Source organism: Lycium ferocissimum, chromosome 12 (genome assembly GCF_029784015.1).
Source record: "Lycium ferocissimum isolate CSIRO_LF1 chromosome 12, AGI_CSIRO_Lferr_CH_V1, whole genome shotgun sequence".
Lineage (NCBI taxonomy): Eukaryota > Viridiplantae > Streptophyta > Magnoliopsida > Solanales > Solanaceae > Lycium > Lycium ferocissimum.
In genome coordinates, this window is record NC_081353.1 from 13473192 (window position 1) to 13500848 (window position 27657).

Below are 27657 nucleotides of genomic sequence, written 5' to 3' on the forward strand. Positions count from 1 at the left end.
TTGCAGACATCCCTTAGACCGACCTGCTCTGATACCACTTTGTCACACCCCGACTTTACTAGGGTGTGATGGGCACCCGACCCCATATTCGGAGCCGAGCGAACCCGCTGACTTTTATTACTCACATATTCTCTTTGGATGCTTAGATCAAATACAGGTAAAATACATAGTAAAATTTTCAAAATTTCTTTTGACGTTTCTCAATTTAAACACAGTCTGTAAGTGTAAGGACTCTGTAACATAATGCGTAATAAAATATATTAGCTACTGGACCCACTCTCAAAACTGAGACTCTGGACTCACGACTCTGTCTGCAAAGTCTCTAACTTCGAGCAAACTGCACAGCACATATGATCTGACTCGGCAGCACTCCAGGTACAAATGGAGTCTACCAACTCCGCTGGAACGCCTTCGGCAATAGCTCTTACTTGTCTGAGTGCACCTGCGCGGCATGAAACGCAGCGCCCACGAAAAGGGGCGTCAGTACGAGCAATGTACTGAGTATGTAAGGCATGAGTAATATCACGAAATCATAATAGAGAACATAAAACACATCATAGGAGAGTGATATAACCTGTAACTCTGTTTGTCTACCATGATAGATATTGTGCAAGTTAACTTTACCCTTTTGGAATACTATATAGATACGCAAGTAAACGCCCGACCGTGTAGGTGTGGTGTATAATGCCCGACCATATAGGTGCGGTGGACTACTGCCCGACCATATAGGTACGGTGTAACGCTTTCTGAGCAGACCATGGAATAAAGGAGTAATCTGTCATCTGAGTGCCCCTTGGGGCGGATGCCATGCATGCTAGCTTTTAAAAAAACATGTAAATATCTGTAAGTAAACTGCCCGACCACGTAGGATCGGTGTATAACTGCCCGTCCATATAGGAACGGTGTAATGAGCCCGCGTCCAGGCCTCCCGCGTCCGGGGTATAATCTGCCCACTGCAGTGGTGTGTCTGCCCGGCCGCCCGTCGAACGGCACGGTGTCATAAAATAAATCATACGTAAAAATAAAGCATGCATGAGAGCCCAAATGAAAATTACAACTCTATCGGAGTGACGTAAGGTCGGTAACCTCCGATCACATTATGGATAATCAGGATCGCCCTGCCTCACCTTGAAGGAACAATTATAAGGCGAGACTATCAATCAAGGATAACATCACGGGAAAACATAAAACAGGGTCATGACATATCATTTCATATACTTTGAAACCTTTAAAATAGTCATTATCCGAAAATTAGCTTAACATTTCATATCGTCGTATTCATAGTAAGAACTTATCCTTGACATATTCGTCCTAGTCATTTTCTCATATAAAATCATAGTCGTTAGTTTGGTCATAAAATCTTTCAAGAATCGTAAAGCTTAGATTTTTGGAGAAAAATAGATATTTTAGAAAACATTCGTAGACTTTTAGGAAGGAAAATCATGCTTTGGAATCATAACTTCTAACTTTTGAAAATAAGGACGTTGTGGGCGCATTATCTCCTCTCTATTCACCTTTGTTTGTAACCCTTCCCTTTTCCCATTCAGATCTTTCTCCGTTCAAACCATTGTAATCCCGCCTTCCGTTTCAGAACTGGACTTTAATCACTTCTTCCAATGTGGCAACCAGTTTAAAGATATCTCTAAATGTTTCTTTGCTCCATTTAGTCAATGCTCTACTCACCTTTTCATTTTGTTATAGATGTTGTAAAAAGGATCATTGACTAAATGGAGCAAAGAAACATTTAGTCAATGCTCTACTCACCTTTTCACTTAATTCAAAATATTAGTTTACAAAGGCGTTTTAATTCAATACATTATTTCTAAACTATGTATTTATTTGAAAGTTATATTATGTTTTAAATAGGGGGAGTTAAGTTTTACATTATTAACTTAACCGCCCCCCCTCCCCCCCACAATATGTTTGAGACTCGTCATTTTTAACACTTAACCTAAAAAAAATCAGTCTTTCTTTGAGAGAATGTCGACGCGGTGTTTAGGGTTCCGTGGTGGTGCCGCCACGGTTCCACCGTGTTTCTTCCATTTTTCTTTGACATCGCGGGTATTCCCCCACACCTATGGTGGTGTGAGATGCCATGGACAAGGTGTAACGATCCGTTTGGTCGTTATGGCCTTTTTGATATTTTTGCCCTTTCCCGAGCAGTGATTAGCTCATTTTTTACCTGAGGGAACCGTTGGCACGCTTACGAGGCGTCTAGACTGGGATTCAGGCAACTTTTGTGAAATATAGGCTTAAAGTGAAAAAGAGTTGACCCAAAGTTAACTCGGTCAATGAGAGCTCCGTTGGAAATTTCGAGGCCACGGCCCGTTCGTAGCGTGTTTTTAAGTGTGTCTACGTTTATGGTATGTGAGCAGATGACCTCGGGAACTAGTCAAAAAATCTGATCAAATGGTGAAACTTGGAAAAAAATTTTCGGTGTTCGATCCGTCGGTGTCCGGCCGGCACGCGGCACCATTACCGCAACAACAAAGACCGCTGGGGCGGTGATGGTGCCGTTGGAGTGGTGAAGCAACCGTGACTAGACCAGCGGGCCGGTACGCGCGATGTACCGGAGCGGTACCGCAGGGGTCGATTCGCTAGCACAGTCACTCGATCAAAAGCTGCTGCTGCGTAAACCCTCAAGAAGAAAACATGCCTGAAGCCCTACCACCGAACATAACTGCTTTAGTCGAAGGTACCCCAACAGCTGGCATAGCTGGAATGCCTTTGGAAGAGACTGTTAGCCAGCTGATGAGGCAATTGGCCGAAGCTAGAAAGGAAGCGGACCGCTTAAGGGCCGAAAAAGAAAATACTACTAATGCTGAGGCTAAGACCTCTACCTACTTTCCCAAATTTGGATTTACCAATTCCTGACCATTTCCCGCAAACCAGACTGGGGCTACTTTTCAAACTCCACTATGCCAAAATACCACCCATGTGGGGAATTCCTCCCACCAAATCCAAGCTTTTCAAACTCCTCCTCACATAACAAAAACAAATGCTCATCAAGCCCCTCAGGCAACAGAAGTTCCTGTAATTCACCCCTTGCAACCAAATGTCACTTTTCAAGACTGTGTCACCCATATTGACTCTTCGCCGAAACTAGAGAACATGGAAATGTTCTTTGAAGCAAGAATAGATAAGATCGAGAAGGAGATGGGGAAGAAAATTGCTGAACTAGAACATGGCTCTAAAATGAAAGAGGGGTTGAGATACTCTGACTTATGCATAAATCCAGACCTAGGTCCTCCTGAAGGCTTCAAAATTCCCAAATTTGATCACTTTAATGGGTCGGGCAATCCCAGAGCTCACTTGAGGGCTTACTGCGACTAGTTGGTTGGAAATGGCGGAAATGAAGCTCTGCTCATAAGGTTGTTTAGTTGAAGTCTGTCAGGAATAGCTATAGAATGGTTTATCTCTCAAGACATTAGCCGATGGAAAACATGAGAAGAAATGATAAGTTCATTCATGGAAAGATTTCGGTTCAATGTGAAAAATGTACCTGATCGCTTCTCATTGGAGAAAATTCGTCAGAAATCGACTGAAAATGCCGAGAATATGCTAGTCGCTGGAGAGAGAAAGCAGTGCATGTGCAACCACCTATGACTAAAGCGAAGCTGGTAGTCGCATTCATACAATACCAAGACGCTGATTGCTTTGACAAAATAATAACTATGAAAGGGAGTTCCTTTACCGATTTAGTCGCCGTTGGGGAAGATATCGAAGATAGCCTCAAGACTGGCAGGATTGTTAGTGTACTAAACAGAGCAGGTGCGTCTGGTGCCGCAGGTGGATAAAAGAAAAGAGAAGATATAGCCTATGTTTCTAGAACTACTAGCCCGAAAAGCCAAGGAAAAGAGATGTCCCAGAAAAAATTCAGATAACTACCAATCACCTCCACCAACCAACTATATAACCACTTCACCCCAATATAGCCCAATGTCTGTGTGCTACGCACAAGCTGGCTATCAAGCTCCACAACCAAATTATCAAATACCAGCACTAAGCAAGCAAGATCCACTACTAAATTATCGAATGCCAGCACCCAATAACCAAGCTCTATAAAACCAGATTTTTCAAAACTAGCCTCCGCCAGCAAATTATGAAGCACCCCATAGGAAACCCATGAGAGCATTCGCTCCTTTGCCGGAATCAAGGGCTAGTTTATTTGCCAAGCTAAGAGACGCCGAGCGAATAACCACTGTTCCATCAAAACCTGCTAATCCCACAGATTGATGGTAAAGGCCGAATTTCACTTGTGCCTACCATTCTAACCAAGTTGGCCAGGCCACCGAATATTGCATAAACCTAAGGCACAAACTACAGGATATGATTGACAATCATGAGCTTATCTTGAAACCAACACCTCCGAATGTGGACACAAATCCTCTCCCAAAGCTCGGAAGAAACCAAATTCACATGATAGAAAGATGTGATGAATGGGAAGAGAGCCCGGCTATAATTCGTCCAGATATTAAAGGGTTAGAGAGCACCGTTGCCTCATTGTCTTTACAAGAGCGAGAAAAAGTGTTAAGCCCTTTGACAAAGAAGTCTGAGACATCTGCTGTAGCAAAAAAAGAGCCTTTCGTGCTCAAATATCCCTCAACAGTCGTTCGAATTCATAATGAGCCATTCATACTCAAAACATCAGGATCAATTGAGAATGCACCCTTTGTGATCAAAACGCCGCACTAGATGATGATCAATAAAGAAAAAGAGGTCGCCGCTGTGGTTCAGGGTATGACCAGGTCAGGGAGGTGTTATGCCCCAGAAGAACCTGTGCTCGAAGCACCACATCGCGAAAACCCTCAGAAAAGACCAATCACCGAAGGTGAAGCTGAAAACTTCTGGAGGCAAATGCCAGTCAAGGATTATTCGATTGTCGAGCACCTGCATAAGACTCCTGCCAGGATATCGGTAATGTCATTGCTACTCAGTTCATCTCAACATCGCTTGGCCTTGATGAAAGCCTTGGATGAAGTCCAAGTACCCGCCGACACTACAAGTGAAACATTGGATGAGATCGTGGAGTATGTTGTACGAGCGCATAGGTCATTTCGTCATTTTCTGATGATGAATTGCCAAGAGAGGGTAAGGCTCACAATAAGGCTTTACACATAACAGTCTAGTGCCGTGACAATATTATTCCTCAGGTGCTGATTGATGGAGGGGCTGGTTTGAATGTATACCCTGTGACAACTCTAAAAAAACTCGGGTACGATGTTGGCAAAATCCACCAGAGTTAAACAAATGTAAAAGCTTATGATGGCGCAACTAGTGACCCAATTGGAGAAATAGATCTACACATACAAATGGGTCCCGCAGAGTTCGTAGTGGAGTTCATCATCATGGATATCAAAACAAGCTACAACTTATTATTGGAAAGACCTTGGTTACACGCCGCTGGAGTTGTAGCATCTTCGTTGCAGTAGTCTCTCAAATTCATATTATTACACCCCGTGATTCTGTACGTTGAAATTCGTAAGTATTGGTTATTTCAAGTATGGACTTTGAAGTAGCCCTCATATCCGTAAGTTAAGGTGGGGCCTACATGCCAGTATTTTATGAAGGCCGTATGAAAAGTAATATGAGTAGTACATGGAAAGTTGAGCAAGACTTAAGAAGGACCCTTTAGACGAATATGGGCATAAGCCCTCCAAAAGGATGATTTAAGGATACGTTTTCAGACGATCCGACTTGGAGAGGCCAGAACGCCATTATAAGTTTGGAATTTGGAGTCACACCAAGAATGAAAGTTGTAGATAATTGAATTAGCTTTCCAAGCATAGGTCGTGGGCCCTTGTACGATAGCAGGATCAAACGTTATGGGCATTTTAAGATCGGCTGTCAGGGCAGGGAATTAACCCTGCGCGAGCATGCCAGGAGGTGGCGCGAACGCGTAGAGGAGGACCCTGCAACTCAGCGCGAATGCGCCACTTGGTAGAGAGATCGCACTGAGTAAATTTTAAGTCGGTCCAGGGTTATAAAAAGGGGCTTACCCCTTCTTTCCTCTTCCAAAACACACCCAAAGCCTCTCAAATTTTTTGGAAACTTCCCCAACCTTCACTTACTAAATTTTAATGCGGATCAAGTAGAGCTGTTAGTGCTAGAGCCCGTGATTTTATCAGTTTAGGCCCTTCAGAGTTCTTTGGGTCGAAACCGGATGAGGACTCGCAGAGCTTTATAGATGAGATGTCGAGAACGTTACGACTAATGCATGTTTCTGATACTGAGTCAGTAGAATTGGCTTCTTATAGATTACGGGATGTTGCGGTACATTGGTATGCAGTTTGGATGTCTTCTAGACGATTCAATGCTCCTTCACTGGTATGGCAAGAGTTTGTAGATGCTTTTCTCCAACATTACTTGCCGCTAGAGGTTTGGTGAGCCAGAGCTGACAAGTTTTTGAATCTTAGACAAGGGAATATAGGTGTTCGAGAGTATAGTCTTCGCTTTAATTCCTTCGCAAGGTATGCCCCAGCTATGGTAGCTGATATGGGAGACCGTATACATCGATTTGTGAGTGGAATGGGGTCACATTTGATTAAGGAATGCTTAACGGCCTCACTCCAGGAAGGAATGGATATCTCTTGTATTCAGGCCCATGCCCAGAATTTGGAAGAACAACGGCCCAGGAAGAAAGAGCGTGATTGATTACGTAGGGGTTGCGGAAGAAGGCGTTTGTAGGCGTCGCCAATGAGTTCAAAGAAAGTCAGAGGTAGCAAAATTCTAGGTACTCAGTCCATTCGGTGGCTAGTGCGCCTCCTCGATTTGCAGGCAAGAGGTTTGATCATCCTAATTATTCTGGACCGGGTCATAGCTCTAGAGTTTCAGGTTTTCAGTATGGAGGTGAATCCGGTCAAATAAGACCACCCTTATCACAGTGTAATCAATGTGGTAAGCCACATTCCGGACCGTGCCATTTTGGTTTGGATATTTGCAATACCTGTGGTCAGCCAGGCCACATTATGCGTAAGTGTCCATTTCTAGGCCATCAAAGGATGGTGCAGCTTACTGGATGGGCAGCAGGATCGTCGTCATCGGTGCGGCCTCCGGGACGATATACTCAAACATTAGCAGGTCGTGGTGGAGGTAGAGGGGGAGCGTCCAACTTGAGTAGTCCTCAGAATCGTATTTACGCATTGACCGGCCGACAGGACTTGGAGTCTTCACTCGATGTTGTTACATGTATATTGCCAGTATTTTTTTATGATGTGTATTCATTGCTTGATTCGGGTTCTGCATTGTTATACGTTACCCCCTTATATTGCTGGCCTGATTGGGGCGAAACTTGAGTTAATTAAACCTTTCAAAGTGTTTTATTAATGAGATGTCATATGATTAAATGGGGAATAAGTATATGTTTAAGTACGACCCTTAAACATAAGTATATCAATGAGCTACGAGTACAAAGAGGTAGAAGGGTTAAGCAGATGATGTACATTAGTAATGAGCCAGATGTCGACAAGAGTTTTTTATCGCATAAAGTATATTAGCAAGGGTGTTGTGCGGAAAAGCAAGTATGTATATATACGATATCCTATATGTAGCTACGTCAATCAGCATGTGTACCCGACAACCAACGTTGCGATATATAAAAAGGTACCAATCGAACAGGGTAACGAAGTTCAAGCGGCAAATGCTACAGAGTAAGTTGACGTTATTTTCACTAAAAGCTAGAGGGGGATAATTCTAATGCAACAATCTCAGGGAAAAACAGAAGGTGAGCATACAAAAGTAAAAAGATTGGAATGCCTTGAAAAAAAGGGAGAAGTGTAAGTAACGAGGGCAAGCGAAGCTTCCAAGAGAAACGATGGTTAAGGCAAGGGACGATTGAGATGAAATTCGGAAATAGGCATACGAAAAGAATAGAGTATGGTGGCATAGAACAAAAGATGAATGTGCGGAGCCAGAAAATAGATGTCGATAAATGGGATTAAAGGGAAGTAACAACGAATAAGAATGTGAAGTAATCAGGTCCTACAATGATACTAAGGGATCCTCAGCTTGTGGGAGGTATTTAAAGAGATAAGTGTGCAGTCATATTGACATGATTACCTCGAAAATGGAGATGCCTTCCCAAAAGATGACTTAAGAATAGAATGGATTGCACTTTTGAAGGGGATATTTCATGAACTTCAGGGTCAATACTATCAAATGACAAAGTGCAACAAAAGAGGGGATAAATAAGTTAACAAAGTTAACCGGGAGGTAATGCACCAATAACATGGGATAAGGATAAGGTGTATCGAACTTCGATCATAAAGGAATGATGTATGGGAAATATCTATGAATATGGACCAGCTTTGGCCATAGGAAGGAGAAGAAAGGAGAAAGTGTAGTTGTAAGGATTTTATAATAAGAACTAAAAGCAACAGGACACTGGAAGAACTATAACACATAATTATGATGCAAATAAGTAGTTAAGGGAATTGCGGACAAATGAGTTAAATGGATGAAGGGCTGAGTCGTGAAAATAAAAGGTGTGGAATGTTAGTTGTTAACGGTATAATATAGGCGTAAATCGGAGTTGCGAACCTAGAGCAAGAAGAATTTTGAGGGTGTTAAGGAGATAGTCGTGAGGAAGAAGAAGAGAAGGGAGGCTAGTGTTAAAGGAGCGAGGTATAATCGGATATTCCATGAAGGGACTTAAGGAATTCCACTGTCCCTTTTACCCAGGGAATTACTAGTCATAAAAGGTAAAAGTGGAAAGGCAATACAGGAGGCACTTATAGCGAATCTGAGATATACGGGCATTTGATGGGGTACCAAACTTCGCCTAGCGGAAAGGAAAATAAGCCAAGCCATGAAATGAAAGGAATTCCAGCATTATAAGAAGCAGATGTGTTGAAGGATCGTATAAGTCCGTCGACGGTTATCAAAGGTGATTTACATTCAAAGGTTACCGGGATATAAGAACCTCCCTAAAAAAGGGGGAAGAACAGATTTAATTTTGAAGTAACATATGACCTTTCTAAAATCTCAAAGGGAGAGATGTAATATCTTGAAGAAGCCAAAGTTCGAGATGTGCTAATATACCAAGAATGTATCAGGGAAAGCAGAAACGAATTGGAAATAGGTATATTATGCGTAGCAAGACAACAGTGCTGCTAGGGATTAGAGAGTATCTCACGAGACGCCAGTGAAATCGAATATAGCACGTAGGTAGAACGATATGAATAATTGTTGTAAGGAATCGCCCAACAACATGGTGTAAGGACAACGAGGGAAAACCAACGAAGAATAAAGGCTAAGCAAATGGTCACCAGTACAAGAGAACCGAGGATGAGCATCATCGTGTTGAAGGAGGATTATAACAGATTGAGGTTTACCTCAGTGCTATGCTTATAAAGTTATATTGCAAGATTTGAGGAGAAGAAATTAACGGAAAAGTTCCAATATGAGTTCGAAGATATTTTGAGCTATGGATTAGTTTGAACTATGATTATTAGTTTATCATAAGTGTAACCCTACTATGAGGAATGATAATGATGGTGGGGAAACATTACACATATACGTATATAAGAGATGATTTGAGGTAACTAACCACTGAGAATAGGGATTCATTAGCAAGGAAATGCTATTACAAGTCATTTGAGCGCTACCATAAGTGAAACTATGATGAGATTGTAAAGGATCAAGGAGCCTGACCAATGTGCTACAAGGAGACAATATAGTGCATATACAAGATCAGCGAGTACGAGAAGGGATAGCCAAGATAGCCCCAAGGGAGTAAGCAAAGGAAGGTGCCATAGTCGAGCAAGGGAGTTGTCCACTAATAAAGAAATGAAGAGCAAGTAAAAGGGAGTACTTGCAAGTCGGCGAGTAGCTGTAGCCATAGCGAATCAAGACCACGTTGACGGGAATAGAATGTTGATTGAATATTAGTTCGGTTATATAAGAACAAAAGGCTGTAGAATTTATGAAAGAGCTCAATAAAGAGCTAAGGGAGAACGAGAAGAGGTTGACCAACCTATGTTAAAGGTGAGGCGATCAGAGTATGAGAGAAGGGTAGTCGCTTCAAGACATCAGTAAAAACGTCGGGGATTTGTAACTACAACATTCGAGGACGAATGTCTTAAGGGGGGAAGAATGTTACACCCCGTGGTTCTGTATGTTGAAATTCGTAAGTATTGGTTGTTTCAAGTATGGACTTTGAAGTAGCCCTCGTAACCGTAAGTTAAGGTGGGACCCATATGCCAGGGATTTATGAAGGACGTATGAAAAGTAATATGAGTAGTACATGGGAAGTTGAGTAAGTCTTAAAAAGGACCCTTAAGCCGAATATGGGCATAAGCCCTCCAAAAAGATGATTTAAGGATACGTTTTCAGATGATCCGACTTGGAGAGGCCAAAACGCCCTTATAAATTTGGAATTTGGAGTCACACCAAGAATTAAAGTTATATATAATTGAAATAGCTTTCCAACTATAGGTCGTAAGCCCTCATACGATATCGGGATCAAAGGTTATGCGTGTTTTAAGATCGGCTATCAGGGCAGGGAATTAACCCTGCGCGAACGCGCCAGAAGGTGGCGCTAACGCGCAGAGGAGGACCCTGCAACTCAGCGCGAACGCACCACATGGCAGCGCAATCGCGCTGAGTAAATTTTAAGTCGATCCAGGCAGACCCTGGACCGTTATAAAAGGGGCTTACCCCTTCATTCCTTTTCCAAAACACACCCAAAGCCTCTCAAACTTTACGAAACTTCCCCAACCTTCACTTACCAAATTTTAACGCAGATCAAGTAGAATTTCCCGAATTTCGGCCCAGACAGCGTATAGTTGCGGTTGTAGAATCGTATAACGACGAGTTTTGGTTCAAGTTCAACAAGGGGAGTGAAGATATAGCCATAATATTGGGAGTAAGGTATGAATCTCTTATTATTAATGTTAATTTCGATTTATTTACGGAGATAAAGTCGTTAAATAATCGTATAGCGAGTTGGTTGGTTGTGGAAATTGGAAAAACATCGTAAGGGATATTTTATGGTACATATTGGTGTTGGAAATGATGTTATTGACGTTATTGTTGTTGTTGTTGTTCATTGCTGAATTATAATTTCGAGCTAGGCATATAAACAGGGGAGATGTTGCCCAATTTTCGGCAGCATATAGAATGGTTTAATATGAAAGCCTAGCACAAGTATATAACAATGATTCTAACGATAATGCGAATCCTCTTGAATGTAGATTTACGAGCTCGGGTGGATAAACGTAGGTAATAGGAGGCTGAACAGGTATGTTAAGGCTAGTCCCTTCTTTCAAAGGCATGATTCCTATGTTATGATTCCATAAATGTTTTCATAACCTCCTTGTTTTCAAAAGCTCGAAGTTCATGATTCTTAAAGCTTCTTATGAGGTTAAATGAAAAATGTTCTATGATGATTGTGATGATGATGATTATTCTCTTCTAGAAACTCCGAAGCTATGATTTGAGAGCATTATGAGATTACTGAGCCATTCCATGAATCCCTCGATATTACTTATTGTTGATGGTCTCACCTCATGTTACTCGCTCCTTCGAGGTGAGATATAGTGAAGATAATGATTCTATTCTCAGTGCTATCTAAGTTCATGATTCTCGAGACTCCCATGACATTGTCGATTTCATCTTACGAGGGTTGATCGTTCAAGGAATGGTATAGTGATAATGCTAATGCTAATGATGACGTTGACTTCATTTATGTATTTTTATGTGTATGTGTGTATGTATGCATTGCATCCCACTGATTAGTTGGGGATAACACCGCGCCTATATGGCCGGGCAAGATAACACCGCGCCTATATGGCCGGGCAAGATAATACCGCGCCTACATGGCCGGACAAGATAACACCGCGCCTACATGGCCAGGCAAGATATTACCGTACTTTTATGGCCGGACAAGATGCTATATATATGATACCACGCCTTAGCAGCCGGACAAGCTATTATATATGCATATATGGAAAAGTCTTGTATTTTAAAAGCTAAGCATGCACGACATCTGCCTTAAAAAGGCATTCAGAGGTACAAGCTGATCTCTTTTATATTATGTTATGCTCTATATTTTTCATTATGTTGTTGTTTATGCCTTACGTACTCAGTACATTGCTCGTACTGACGTCTTTTCTTATGGATGCTGCGTTCATGCCCGCAGGTAGACGGATCTGACCCGTAGGTGATTTATCAGCGGATTTTCAGGAGCACTCCACTTACTTCGAAGCTGCAGTCTATGGGTATTGGTCCTTATGGTTACTTGTATTCTATGTAGAGGCTCATAGACATGTGTGTACAATAGAGGTTTCATAGCCTTAACAACTCACATCATTAGATAATACTTTAGTAGCCTTGTCGGCTGGTGATGATGAATATAATTGTTGAAGAATATCTAGAGATGTGTAGTTATATTATGATATATGTCCTTACAGATTATGATATCCATGAGTTATCTTTATGGTCCACCCAAAAGTGATTATAAGATGTATGGTTAGAGGTGCTCGGTGTGTTAGCTCCGGGTGCCCGTCATGACCCTCTGGTTGGGTCGTGACACATATGGGATGATCAAGAAGTCGTGATCCATAGTAAAGAAAGTGTTCACAACTACTCGGACAACTCCGTACCTGTCATAGAGAAATCCCCAGTTGGTGCTGATTTTCACACCATTGAACTAGCCATGATAGATTGTAGGGGGGATGATGAAGATACTCTTATGCCACTGGTCTACAAAATGGTTGCTACAACTATGATAAAGAGTGGGTTTGAGCCTGGGAAAGGTCTGGGAAAGAACTTACAAGGAATCAAAGAACAGTGAGTATCAAACATGGGAAGTATCGACTTGAGGTTAGATATGAGCCACGTGAGGTAGAAGAAAAAGAAGCAGAATAAGGGCCAAGAGGCCCCGTTGAAATAAGAAAGCCATTTCCTCATCTATACCAGTCCTTCACAGCATGCCCATTGGGTCACAACAGCGAGGATCTAGAAGAGGGTTTAAGGATGTTGCTTTGGGAAGAAGAATGCACAGCCAACATTGAAAAATGCTTTGAAGCACTAGAGATTCGCCATGCTGAACCAGGAGAAACAAAAAGCGGATGGACTTCTACCCCGTTGTTCACTCTGCGGTAGAAAGAATGCTCATTTTCAGAAAAAACGGCGAAAGTTGGCTTTGAGGCCCGGCTTATTGCCTTTTAATGTTTTATTATGTATTGTTTAATAATAGAAATGGCTCGATGTTCCATTCCAAGTCGGGACCACAGTTTGTACCGCTCCTTTAAAAAATTTAATGAAAACGCCTCAAAGTTCACAATAAAGACAAAATCGTTTTTATCTTTGTGCCTATATATATATATATATATATATATATATATATATATACACACACACACAAATACATAATTGCTTTCACATGATTAATAACCGTGTTATTTTGTTTTACAGTAATAATAGAAGGGCCACAAATAATGTCATGACATGTTACGGAATAAGTAAAAACGATGACGAACAAAATGACGATTAAGAAGAAGGGATAACTGAATCGGAAGGGTTGATAGATGTTGAAGAATAATACGAGAACAGACCAACGCCAAACCTAGAGGAAACACAGGCAGTTAATCTAGGAAATGAAGAGTTGGTTCGGGAAACTAGAATAAGTGTGCATTTGATAGAAGCTAAGAAAGAAGGGTATCAGAGTCTACTGAAGGAGTATGAAGATGTCTTCGCTTGGTCATACGTCGATATGCTAGGTTTGAGTACGAACATTGTTGCCCATAGGTTGCCGATCCTCGAAAGATTTGCCCCGGTAAAACAGAAAATCAGGTAAGCTAAGCCTGATGTCAGCATCTGAATTAAAGAAGAAGTAGAAAAACAGATTCAGTCAGGGGTTGTTGAAGTGACACCGTACCCAACATGGTTGGAAAACATAGTCCCAGTACCAAAGAAAGATGGGAAAATAAGGATCTGTGTGGAATATCGTGATCTTAACCGTGCTAGCCCAAAGGATAATTTTCCACTCCCGAACACATACTTATTGATAACTGCGCCAAGCATGAGGTGAAATCTTTTGTGGATTGTTATGCGGGTTATCATCAGATACAGATAGATGAAGAAGATGCTCAAAAGACGGCAGTCATCACACCGTAGGGAGTGTATCATTACCGAGTAATGCCTTTTGGGCTCAAGAATGTCGGCGCCACTTACCTGAGGGCGATGACCACCATCTTTTATGATATGATGCATAGAGAGATCGAGATATATGTGGATGATGTCATCATCAAATCCCGAGTGGGTGAGGACCACCTCGAACATTTAAGAAGATTCTTTGACAGACTCCGCAAGTACAATTTGAAGTTGAATCCTGCAAAATGGGCATTTGGAGTGCCTGCCAGAAAATTACTAGGATTCATAGTCAGTCGTCATGATATCGAATTAGATCCCGCCAAGATCAAAGCAATCCATAACTCGCACTGCCAAGAACGAAGAAAGAGGTCATGAGTTTCTTAGGAAGGTTGAATTACATTGGACATTTCATCGCTCATTCCACAGTGATCATAGAGCCAATCCTCAAACTCTTCAAGAAAGATGCTCCAACTAAATGGATAGAGGACTGTCAGAAAGCCTTTGACACAATCAAGAGATACCTGTCAAACCCACCTGTTTTGGTCCCGCCGAGGCCGGGGAGTCCTTTGCTGCTATACATGTCGGTATCAGAAAATGCTTTTGGATGCATGTTAGCACAAAACGATGAAACAGGCAAGAAAGAGAGAGCCATCTATTACATCAGTAAGAAGTTCACACCCTGCGAATCCAGATATTCCTTGGTGGAAAAGACGTGTTGCACTCTAACTTGGGCATCTCAGAAGTTGAGACATTATATAGCCGCATACACGATCTATTTGATCCCAAGAATGGATCCACCAAGGTACATCTTTCGTGTTACACCTCCCATTTTATTTCAAGGAAATTTTGGCTTATTGGTGGTGTATACCGTCGGTACGGTAGCCCGCACCAAAGTCTTGGTTATGAGATATTTTGCTTGGTATGTGTACAGGTGTATAAGTATGTATTAATGATATTTTGAGGGAATGAGAAGTGAAACGAATTGAATCGGAGCAGTTTAGGAAAGTGCTGACACCAGTCAGCGTCGACGGCCCAAGGGATAGACCGCCGACACGTCGACGAGTCGTCGCCTGGCACTGTTGATCAGGTTCTGCGATCAGACATCTCAGGCGGAGGATCGATGGCGCACGTCGACAAGCCGTCGACATGTCGATGAGCCGTCGACCCTGCTCGTCGACCCGTCGATCTGGGAGTTTCCAGCCCTGTCTATAAATATAAGAACCCACGTTTTATTTCATTATTTTCCACAAAAAATAGATTCTATATCTCTCTAGAACCCTCCAAAAACCCTCCCTCTATTTTCATAACAATCTATATCATAAAGCCAAGATCAAAGCCAAGAATTAAGAGATTCAACTACTAGGAAGCCTATTAGGGTTTGTTAAGGGTAAGAATTTCTTTGGCATGCAAGTGGAGGATTTCATTCTAATGGAGGGGAGTAACTCAAGGCTTATTTCCAAGTGATTAAGGTAAGTTTTATGATTCTTCCATGTTATTTAAACTATTGAAGGGTTAGAAGACTTGAATTATGGAGAAAAAGGGAACATGAGGTGCAAGTATGAAATAAAGATATTTTTAAATCATGACTTGACTTGAATCATAATTCTTGATATGTAATGAGTGCAATCTTGCTATGAATAGTGGTAAAGATGTTGTAGAGGCATTATATGAGGATGGGCACGGATGGTGCCATAGCTAGGGTTATAAATGAGTGATGGGGAATGTTGGGATTGATAATGTCTAGCTTGATGAAATTGTGGATTAAGATATGGTGGTTGTTGTTGTGATATTAGGAATTATTATTATCTTCATTATTATTATTATGAGGAGGAAGTTATCGAAATAAAGGAAGATGTTAACCGATTTTCGTTAGCTTTAGTTAAGCATAAGTATGTCTTCGATTATCTAATTTTGGTACGAATTTCCTTGAAAGAAGAAACGTGAGCATTGGAGAGAAGAATCCTAGTGATAGAGTTAACGAATCATTAAGGTATGAAAGGCTAGTCCCTTCCTTCTAAGGCATGATTCTCATGAAACGAATTCCCTTTTTCCTTCCATGACTTTCTTACATTCCGGGAAATATGAGTCAACATTATATAGAGATTCTAAAGTCCATGGTATGACATTAATTATTATTGATAGACCCACCTTATGATACTAGTTCCTTCAAGGTGAGGTACGATGATTATGATTTTCCCATAATAGAATCGGGGGTTCTCGACCTTACGTCACCCCAATATGGTTATAGATTATCTTAGGACTCCAATGTATGTTTTATGATGAGTTTATGTAATGTACGCGATGATACGATTATAGCGCACCTAGATGGCCGGACATGTCACCGCTAATGCGGGCTGCTTGTGATTATACCACGCCTAGATGGCCGGACATGTCACCGCTAATGCGGGCTGCTTGTGATTTTACCGTGCCTAGAGGGCCGAACATGACACCACTAGTGGGCGGCGTATGATGGTACCCGGACGCGGGTAAATGAGGATTATATAGGTGATAGGTTGATGTATGTGATATGTTTAAAATGCATGTACTCTTAAAGGCTAAGCAGGTTATGTTTTCACCTTATGTTTCAGGATTTCTTTATTATGCTCATTTTATTTAAGCCTTACATACTCAGTACAATGCTCGTACTGACATCCTTTTCTTTGGACGCTGTGTTCATGCCCACATGTAGACAGAGAGGTGATCCAGACTCATAGGAGCTATCAACAGACTTGAGAGCACTCCATTGTTCCGGAGGTGCCATTGCTTATGATTTTGTGTATATATCTATTTTGGGCAAGACGGGGTCCTGTCCTGTCCATATGTCTAGTACTCTAGTAGAGGCTCGTAGATACGCATGTGTGGGTAGTATGGTCTCACGATTTTTCCGATGTGTATATATGTATTATTTTGATAGCCAGAGGGCTTATGTATATAAAAGTAATTATGATTCAAATGAAAATGGTTTCCCTATGATTATAAGTAGGTTACTAACGAATGATCACAGAATGAGTATGGTTACGAGTAATATGAGTGGTGCTCGGTGGTTAGCCCCGGGTACCCGTCGTGGTCCTTAGTCGTGTCGTGACAAAATGTGATATCAGAGCAGTTCAGTCCCAAGAAGTGTCTACGAGCCGTGTCTAGTAGAGTCTTGTTTATGGTGTGTTGCGCGCCACACTAATAAACAGGAGGCTACAAGGAATTTAGGAAAAATGACCATTCTTCTTCTTATGAGATCGTGCGATAGAGCCATGTTATAAGATTTTCTCCTCCCTAATATTGTGTTATGATTTCAGAGATGCCGCCAAAGGGAAAAGCTACGGTTGCCCAGAAGGGCAAGACTACGATGAAAAAGCGGGTAGAATGGGAGCCGCCAATGAATGTAGAAGAGGGTGAATCACATAATGAGGCTCTATCTAGTACCTCTCCTACTCCGCCTAGCATAGGAGAACAAGAAAGGGCTTCAGTTCCTCCCCCGGCTACTTCGGGTCAACAAATGACCGAGGCTATCCATATCTTGACACAGTTAGTTGCCGCCCAAGCACAGCGGTAGATTTTGGGTTCAAGTGACAGGGCAGTTAGTACTAGAGCCTTTGATTTCATGAGTTTGAATCTCACAAAGCCGGATGAAGACCCGCAAGGTTTTATCGATGAAATGTTGAGAACATTGAAGATTATTTATGCCTCCGAAACTGAGTCTGTAGAGCTAGCATCTTATAGACTTCGGGATGTGGCGGTCTTATGGTATAATAATTGGATATCATCAAGAAAAGAGAATGCACCACTTCCGGTTTGGCAAGAATTTGTAGATGCCTTCATCCGCCACTATTTGCCACCCGAAGTCCGTCGAGCTAATGTCACGACCCAACCTAGGGCCGTGACAAGAGGCCGGGCTTACCCTGTCTGAGGACTCAACCTTTGCTACTTACACTTGGAAATGGCGTTCAATAATTTTTTTTTTTTTTTGAAGTTCTAGATAAAATACTAAAGTCGAGATATAACTCAAAACGCCTTGAAACGTACCAACATATATACACATACATAAATATATACATGGCATAGGACAAGGCGGGCCGAAGAGGCTACCGCTACTTCTGTACAATAACATAGTGACCGACAAGACCAAACAAGCACCCATAATACCCACGCTGTTCGCAGACGTCTAAAAGTACAACTTGCAGAATATATACACAAAATTATACCAAAATAAGAACAGCCTCCGGAACGAGTGGAGTTGTCCGACTTCTAGAGCTGAATCCCCCCTAAGTAGCCGGATCGCCAAGTCGCGTCCCCCGTACCCGCGGCATGAAACGCAGCCCCCGAAGAAAGGGGTCGTCGCAGGAATATGTACCGAATATGTAAAGCGAGGATAAATAATAACCACCGCGCAATTTAGGAAGGAAGAAGTCATAATCATCCCAATATCTGCAGCCTTCGCTAAAAGAAAACATAAATAAATACACAAAGCCCTAAAACAAGCTTTAATAAATAATCGCAATCTAACTAACGGTTTCAAGGTAAGTAATACAATACATCACACGCGCCGCTTCCGAAATAATGATAGCCCTTCGGGCAGCCGCTCCGCCGACATAACAATGGCCCCTTCGGCACCGCTTCCGGCCCAATATCAACAATGGCCCTTCGGGCATTGCCGCTTCCGGCATAATAGTGATCACGGCCCCTTCGGCGTATTAGTAATGATAATGTAAACATAAATAGTAAATGAAATGAAATAGTAAAACCTCGCACCCCTTGCGGAGTGGTTTTGGAAAAATAGCACACTCGTGCATAAGCCAAGGCCATAGCGCGCCGCACGTAAGCCGAGGTCATAGCACACTCGTTGATCGACCGAGGCCATGGCTCACTCGTATACAAACCAAGGCCATAGCACACTTAGGCATAAGCCGAGGCCATCGCACCCCATTCGGAGTGGTTTTGAAAAGTTTAAATAATAAAACCTCGCACCCCACTTCGGAGTGGTTTTCTTTTTAAAAGAAAATCAATTTTATGTCTCTTTGTACAAAACTAGCTCTTTAATTATTGTTCCAAATTAAGTCAAATGAAGCAATACACAAATCTCGGACCGTGGGCCCACCTCGGTCAAGTCGAGGCGGCGAACATGAATTACAAAGATTAGGCTCCCTAAAGCCATCCATAAAGGTTCCGGAGCGATTTGGATACATTGGCAATCGTTACAAAGGTTTAAGCATTCTTTTGACCAAAGATAAGGATTTTAGTTCAATTGCGCTGAATGAATAGTACTCAATTTCAAACTCGGATTTCTATGAATAGAATAACCCCCGAGGCTCAAATCCAAACCTAGTACACCTAGGACATGCCAAAGGAATGAAAGGGTTAGCTTTACATACCTTGATCGCGTCTTACGCTCGTCTGAGCTCCACTCCCGTTTCTACCAAAATCTACAATTGGTCATAATTACCAAATATAAGTTACAAGCTTTTAAGAACTCAAGTTTAGATCCATATTTGCCTACCGAAATTTCGGCAGCATTTCCCCTATAAATTCAACATCCCCGAGCATCAAACTCGGCTTAAATGACAACAACCAATCCAACAACAACATCAACAACACCAACAATCACTACAATTCACAATATAACACAACTAATCTTTTTTCCAACATAAAACTATAGCTTCCATTCCGGCTTCACCTTTCCAACTTCATGTCAACATTCTCATATCCATTTACTAATCCAAACCATTCAAATACAATTCGGAAACATTTCATATCATTTCTACAAAATATTCGCAACATATACTACATATGCAAACTTTCCAACAAAGCCATAACGCATCCAAAACTTTTAATCTTTAACATGCATATTCATAGCATATTTCCATCTTTCAATTTCATCAACAATCATCATAATTGCATCTTAACAATTTCATTTCCATATTAACATACAACTAGAATAAAATCACATAATTCCTACAACAACCTAACAATGGATTTCATGCCAACTTAAACCATTCTCCTTTCATTTACTCTCCAAGACTACAACAACACAATTAATACACTAAATATTTTTAATTCTTGTTCCTCCACTATGTGAGACCACACGGCCACCACCCCCAACACCCACAACACACAAGTTTTCATACTTTTCATTCATTTACACATGCTACAACATATATATATATTTCCCAAGATAAAAGGAGTAAAATTCTTACCCTTTTCCAAATTTTCTACTTTGAACCAAAGTGTCTCTCTTGCCAAAGTAATTATTCCACGTTGTAAAGCGCCCTGAGCTTAGTAGAAATTCAAGAGAATTACAATTTTTGGACCCAAGATTGATGGCACAAATTTTTTTTCTCTTTTCTTTCTTTCTTTCTCTTATGGCCGTCCCTCTCTTATCTTTTCTCTCAACTTTTGCTTTCTTGAAGCTTCTTGAATAATGAATGATTTATGGCCCCTTATTATTATTTATCACATGAGCTAATTAGCCATGGATTTGGGCCATTTTTTTTTGGCTATGGCCGGCCACCCCCACATTGGGCCTCTTTGTTTTCTCTTTTTTTTTTTTCCAAGCCCAATTAATTGTGGCTCATTTTGTGTTTCCCGAAATAAATTTCCAAAATTCCAAGCTTGCCCTTAGGCCTTGTCCAATATTCTCGTGTCAATATTTTCCATAAATAACAACATACACACCACATAAAATCAAATCATGGCCTTATTCTTACAAATCGCGATTATGTCCAAATTTTCAAATACGCAAAAATGCCGGATGTAACAGCTAAAGCGGATAGATTTTTAAATTTGAAGCTAGGAAATATGAGTGCCCGGGAGTATAGCCTTCAGTTTAATTCATTGGCTAGATATGCTCCGACTATGGTGGCCGACATGGGAGATAGAGTGCATAGATTTGTGAGTGGCTTAGGGCCACATTTGTTCAAGGACTGCTTGACGGCTTCCTTGCAAGATGGGATGGATATTTCCCGCATTCAGGCCCATGCCCAGAACTTAGAAGAGCAACAACGTCCACAGAGGGGTGAGCGTGATACCGATAGGGGGCAGAGTAAGAGGGCCAGATCTATGGGTACCGATAGTGACTATAGAGGGGGATCGAGGCAGTCATATTTCGGATATTCAGGCCAGTCGGCGACTAGTGCACCTTCACGATTTGCAGGAAGGAGGTTTGACCGCTCTATTCATTCAGGGCGGTCGGGCTCGAGAGCTTTAGGTTCTCGGTTTGGGGGTGATTATAGCCAGAGGAGACCACCGGTTCCACGATGTAGTCAGTGCAGAAAGTTACATTCGAGGCCATGTCGCCAAGGTACAGATGCTTGTTATGTTTGTGGATACACGGGGCACGTCATGCGTGATTGTCCTACAAGGTACGGTAGAGGCGGAGTCTAGCCCATAGGATTAGCGGCAGGTTCTTCTTCTGTGCGCTCGACAGGGCAAACTCCCCAGATTCCAGCAGGCCGAGGTAGAGGCAGAGGGGGAGCGTCCAGTTCAGGTGGTACCCAGCCCCGTATCTATGCTTTAGCTGGATGCCAGGATCTCGAGTCTTCTCCAGATGTGGTTACAGGTATATTGACTATTTTCTCTCATGATGTTTATGCGTTGATTGATCCGGGTTCTACGTTGTCCTATATCACTCCATATATTGCCAGTTGTATTGGGGTGAGACCTGAGCCAATTAAACCTTTTGAAGTATCTACTCCGGTTGGTAGTTCCGTGATAGCTAGATAAGTCTACAAAAATTGTGTGATTGTGATATGTGATCGTCAGACTAAAGTTGGTCTAGTTGAGATGGAAATGCTAGATTTCGATGTAATTATGGGTATGGATTGGTTGGCCTCATGTTATGCTAATGTTGATTGTCGCATGAAAGTGGTTCTATTTCAATTTTCGGGAGAACTCGTGCTTGAATGGAAAGGTAATACAGCATCCCCAAGAGGTAGGTTTATTTCCTACCTTAAGGCAAGAAAGATGATAGCTAAAGGCTATATTTATCATCTAGTACGAGTTCATGACACCGAAGCAAAGTCGCCAACTCTCCAATCCGTCCCGGTGGTGAATGAGTTTCCGGATGTATTTCCAGATAAACTTCCAGGCCTTCATCCGGAGAGAGAGATTGATTTCGCCATTGATGTGTTCCCGGACACCAAGCCCATTTCTATCCCTCCTTACCGAATGGCTCCGGCAGAATTAAAAGAGCTAAAGGGACAGTTGAAGGATTTGCTTGAGAAGGGGTTTATTAGACCCAGTTCATCACCGTGGGAAGCACCAGTCCTATTTGTGCGAAAGAAAGATGGTTCTTTACGGATTTGTATTGACTATAGGCAGTTAATAAAGTGACGATCAAGAACAAATATCCTCTCCCAAGGATTGATGATTTGTTTGATCAATTACAGGGTGCCAAGTGATTTTCCTAAATAGACCTAAGGTCAGGTTATCATCAAGTGAGAGTTAAAGAAGAAGATATTCCCAAGACAGCCTTCTGAACGAGATACGACCATTATGAATTCCGGGTGATGTCATTTGGGTTAACTAATGCTCTGGCAGTGTTTATGAATTTGATGAATAATGTATTTAGACCTCTCTTGGATCTATTCGTAATAGTGTTCGTTGATGACATTCTAGTGTAATCTGGCACAGAATCAGAAGATGCAGACCATTAACGTATTGTTCTTGGAATTCTTCGAACTCAAAAATTATATGCGAAATTTTTAAAGTGCGAGTTTTGGCTGAATTCTATGACATTTTTAGGTCATGTCATTTCAGATGATGGCATCCGAGTGGATACTCGTAAAAATTGAGGCTGTGAAGACTTGGCCAAGGCCTACAACTCTTACAGAAGTCCGTTGTTTTCTGGGTTTGGCAGGTTACTACAGAAGGTTTGTGGAGGGATTTTCCTTTATTTCAGCCCCATTGACAAAGCTAACCCAGAAGTCAGCTAAATTTCAATGGAATGATGCTTGTGAACGCAGTTTTCAAGAATTGAAAGATAGGATAACTTCAGCTCCAGTCTTGACACTTCTAGAAGAGCCAGACGGTTATGTTGTATATTGCGATGCTTCTGGCGTTGGGGTAGGATGTGTATTAATGCAGCACGGTAAAGTTATTGATTATGCTTCAAGGCAATTACGAAAACATGAAAAGAACTACCCAACTCATGATCTCGAATTGGCTGCAGTTATTCATGCATTAAAAATATGGAGGCATTACTTGTATGGTGTGCATGTCGATATCTATACAGATCACAAGAGTCTCCAAAACATTTTCAAGCAGAAGGAGTTAAATCTGCGGCAGAGGCGGTGGTTAGAATTATTGAAAGATTATGATGTAAGTATTTTACACCACCCCGGGAAGGTAAATGTAGTAGCTGATGTGCTTAGCCGCCGATCAGTGGGTAGCCTATGTGAAGTTCCTCCGGAGAAGAAAGAAATAATTCGTGAGCTCCACCAACTAGCTAATCTTGAAATTCGTCTAGTTGATTCAGGCAGTACAGGAATTGATGTCAATAATCCCACTGTTTCATCCTTGGACATAGAGGTAAAAGAGTATCAATATAAAGATCCTCAGTTGAGCCACTATAGAGACACATTTCATGAAAAGGAGAAGTCTCCATTCTAAACTTCTATAAATGGAGTTCTTCGATATCGAGGCAGGTTATGTGTTCCGAAAGTTGCAGAATTACATCGTCGAATTCTAGAAGAAGCCCATCATTCTCGGTATTCTATTTATCCAGGTGCAACAAAGATGTATCATGATCTCAAATTGATGTATTGGTGGGATGGAATGAAGAAAGACATAGCAGAATTTGTAGCTCAATGTCCGAACTGTCAACAAGTAAAAATCGAGCATCAAAAGCCAGGAGGGTTATTACAAGCAATGAAAATTCCAACTTGGAAATGGGAAGAAATAAACATGGATTTCATTGTAGGGTTACCTCGTTCCCGAAGCAAGTATGACTCTATATGGGTGATCATGGACAGACTCACGAAATCAGCCCATTTCCTTCCGGTTAGAACTACTTACTCAGCAGAAGATTATGCAAGACTGTATCTTAAAGAAATAGTGCGACTCCATGGTATTCCGATGTCCATTATTACTGAACAGGAGCGCAATTTACAGCTAAGTTTTGAAAGTCTTTCCAAGAAGTTTTGGGTACTCAGGTGAAGCTTAGCACAACATTTCACCCACAAACTGATGGGCAAGCCGAACGTACTATTCAGACCTTGGAAGATATGCTAAGAGCATGTGTTCTAAATTTCAGTGGTAGTTGGGACGACCACTTACCCCTTATCGAGTTTGCATACAACAACAGCTGTCATTCCAGTATCCAAATGGCTCCGTACGAAGCTCTATATGGAAGGAAGTGTAGATCCCCAATTGGGTGGTTTGAAGTCGTGGAAACACAATTAATAGGCCTTGAGTTGATCCAACGAGGGCGGGAAAAGGTCAAGGTTATCCGAGATCGATTGTTGACAGCCCAGAGTCGTCAGAAATCTTACGCGAACAACCGCCGGCGGGACTTAGAATTTCAAGTTGATGACTGGGTATTCTTAACGGTGTCACCAATGAAAGGAGTGATGAGATCTGGTAAGAAAGAAAAGCTGAGTCCTCGATACATTGGACCTTATAAGGTTGTCTGCAAGGTGGGTCAAGTAGCTTATGTATTGGACTTACCCTCGGAACTGGAATCAGTCCATCCGATTTTTTTTCATGTCTCAATGCTTCGTAAGTGTGTTGGAGATCCTACTAGGATCGTCGCAGTAGATGATGTTCAAGTGACAGAAAAGTTGGCTTATAAAGAAGTACCCGTTGCCATACTAGATTGGCAGGTACAGAGACTTAGAAATAAAGAAGTAACCTCAGTTAAGTTCTTATGGAGAAATAACAACCAGGAAGAGATGACTTGGGAGGCAGAAGAAAATATGAAGGCTAAGCACCACATTTATTTCAGCCCCTGGAAGAAATCCAAGATGAAACGTCAAGATTATGACGTATGCATGTTTTCTTTTTATGTTTTCGGGTCGTGTGTGGCCAACCTTTATTACAATGATGTTGTGTCCCTGTGAGGCATTGTTATGGGCTGTTGTGACAGGTTGGTAGTGCCATATTACAGAGGAAATTCTGGCAAAATTTTCGTAAAATTCCCGAGAACTTAACATTCGAGGACGAATGTTTTAAAGGGGGGAAGAATGTTACACCTCCCATTTTATTTCAAGGAAATTTCGGCTTATTGGTGGTGTATACCGTCGGTACGGTAGCCCGCACCAAAGTCTTGGTTATGAGATATTTTGCTTGGTATGTGTACAGGTGTATAACTATGTATTTTGGATATTTTGAGGGAATTAGAAGTAAAACGAATTGAATCGGAGCAGTTCAGGAAACTGCTGACACCAGTCAGCGTCAACGGCCTAAGGGACGGATCGTCGACACGTCGACGAGTCATCGCCTGGCACCGTCGATGAGGATCGACGGCGCACGTCGACGAGCCGTCGACCCTGCTCGTCGACCCGCCGATCTGGAAGTTTCCAGCCCTGTCTATAAATATAAGAACCCACATTTTATTTCATTATTTTCCACAAAAAGCAGATTCTATATCTCTCTAGAACCCTCCAAAAACCCTCCCTCCATTTTCATAACAATCTATATCAAAAATCCAAGATCAAAGCCAAGAATTAAGAGATTCAAATACTAGAAAGCCTATTAGGGTTTGTTAAGGGTAAGAATTTCTTTGGCATGCAAGTGGAGGATTTCATTCTAATGGAGTGGAGTAACTCAAGGCTTATTTCCAAGTGATTAAGGTAAGTTTTATGATTCTTCCATGTTATTTAAACTATTGAAGGGTTAAAAGACTTTAATTCTGGAGAAAAAGGGAACATGAGGTGCAAGTATGAAAATAAAGATATTTTTAAATCATGACTTGACTTGAATCATAGTTCTTGATATGTAATGAGTGCAATCTTGCTATGAATGGTGGTAAAGATGTTGTACAGGCATTGTATGAGGATGAACACGGATGGTGCCATAGCTAGGGTTATAAAGGAGTGATAGGGAATGTTGGGATTGATAATGTCTAGCTTGATGAAATTGTGGATTAAGATATGGTGGTTGTTGTTGTGATATTGGGAATTATTATTATCTTCATTATTATTATTATGTGGAGGAAGTTATCGAAATAAAGGAAGATGTTAACCGATTTTCGTTAGCTTTAGTTAAGCATAAGTATGTCTTCGATTATCTAATTTTGGTACGAATTTCCTTGAAGGAAGAAATGTGAGCATTGGAGAGAAGCATCCAAGTGATAGAGTTAACAAATCATTAAGGTATGAAAGGATAGTCCCTTCCTTCTAAGGCATGATTCTCATGAAACGAATTCCCTTTTTCCTTCCATGACTTTCTTACATTCCGGGAAATATGAGTCAACATTATATAGAGATTCTAAAGTCCATGGTATGACATTAATTATTATTGATAGACCCGCCTTATGATACTAGTTCCTTCAAGAGGTACGATGATTATGATTTTCCCATAATAGAATCGGGGGTTCTTGACCTTACATCACCCCGATATGGTTATAGATTATCTTGGGACTCTAATGTATGTTTTATGATGAGTTTATGTAATGTACGCGATGATACGATTATACCGCGCCTAGATGGCCGGACATGTCACCGCTAATGCGGGCTGCTTGTGATTATACCGCGCCTAGATGGCCGGACATGTCACCGCTAATGCGGGCTGCTTGTGATTTTACCGTGCCTAGAGGGCCGGACATGACACCACTAGTGGGCGGCGTATGATGGTACCCGGACGCGGGTAAATGAGGATTATATACGTGATAGGTTGATGTATGTGATATGTTTAAAATGCATTTACTCTTAAAGGCTAAGCAGGTTATGTTTTCACCTTATGTTTCAGGATTTCTTTATTATGCTCATTTTATTTAAGCCTTACATACTCAGTACAATGCTCGTACTGACGTCCTTTTCTTTGGACGCTGTGTTCATGCCTACAGGTAGACAGGGAGGTGATCCAGACTCATAGGAGCTATCAACAGACTTGAGAGCACTCCATTGTTCCGGAGGTGCCATTGCTTATGATTTTGTGTATATATCTATTTTGGGCACGACGGGGTCCTGTCCCGTCCATATGTCTAGTACTCTAGTAGAGGCTCGTAGATACGCATGTGTGGGTAGTATGGTCTCACGATTTTTCCCATGTGTATATATGTATTATTTTGATAGCCAGAGGGCTTATGTATATAAAAGTAATTATGATTTAAATGAAAATGGTTTCTCTATGATTATAAGCAGGTTATTAACGAATGATCACAGAATGAGTATGGTTACGAGTAATATAAGTGGTGCTCCGTGGTTAGCCCCGGTTACCCGTCATGGTCCTTAGTCGGGTAGTGACATTTCGCCAGCCTATGCCCGTAGGGAAGTTGGCCAAATGGCAAATGCTGTTAAGTGAGTTCGACATTCAATACGTCATGTAGAAATCAGTTAAAGGTCAAGCATTGGCAGATCTATTGGCAGGAAGCCCGGCAGATGACAATCCCGAACCTTTATGCACTTAATTTCT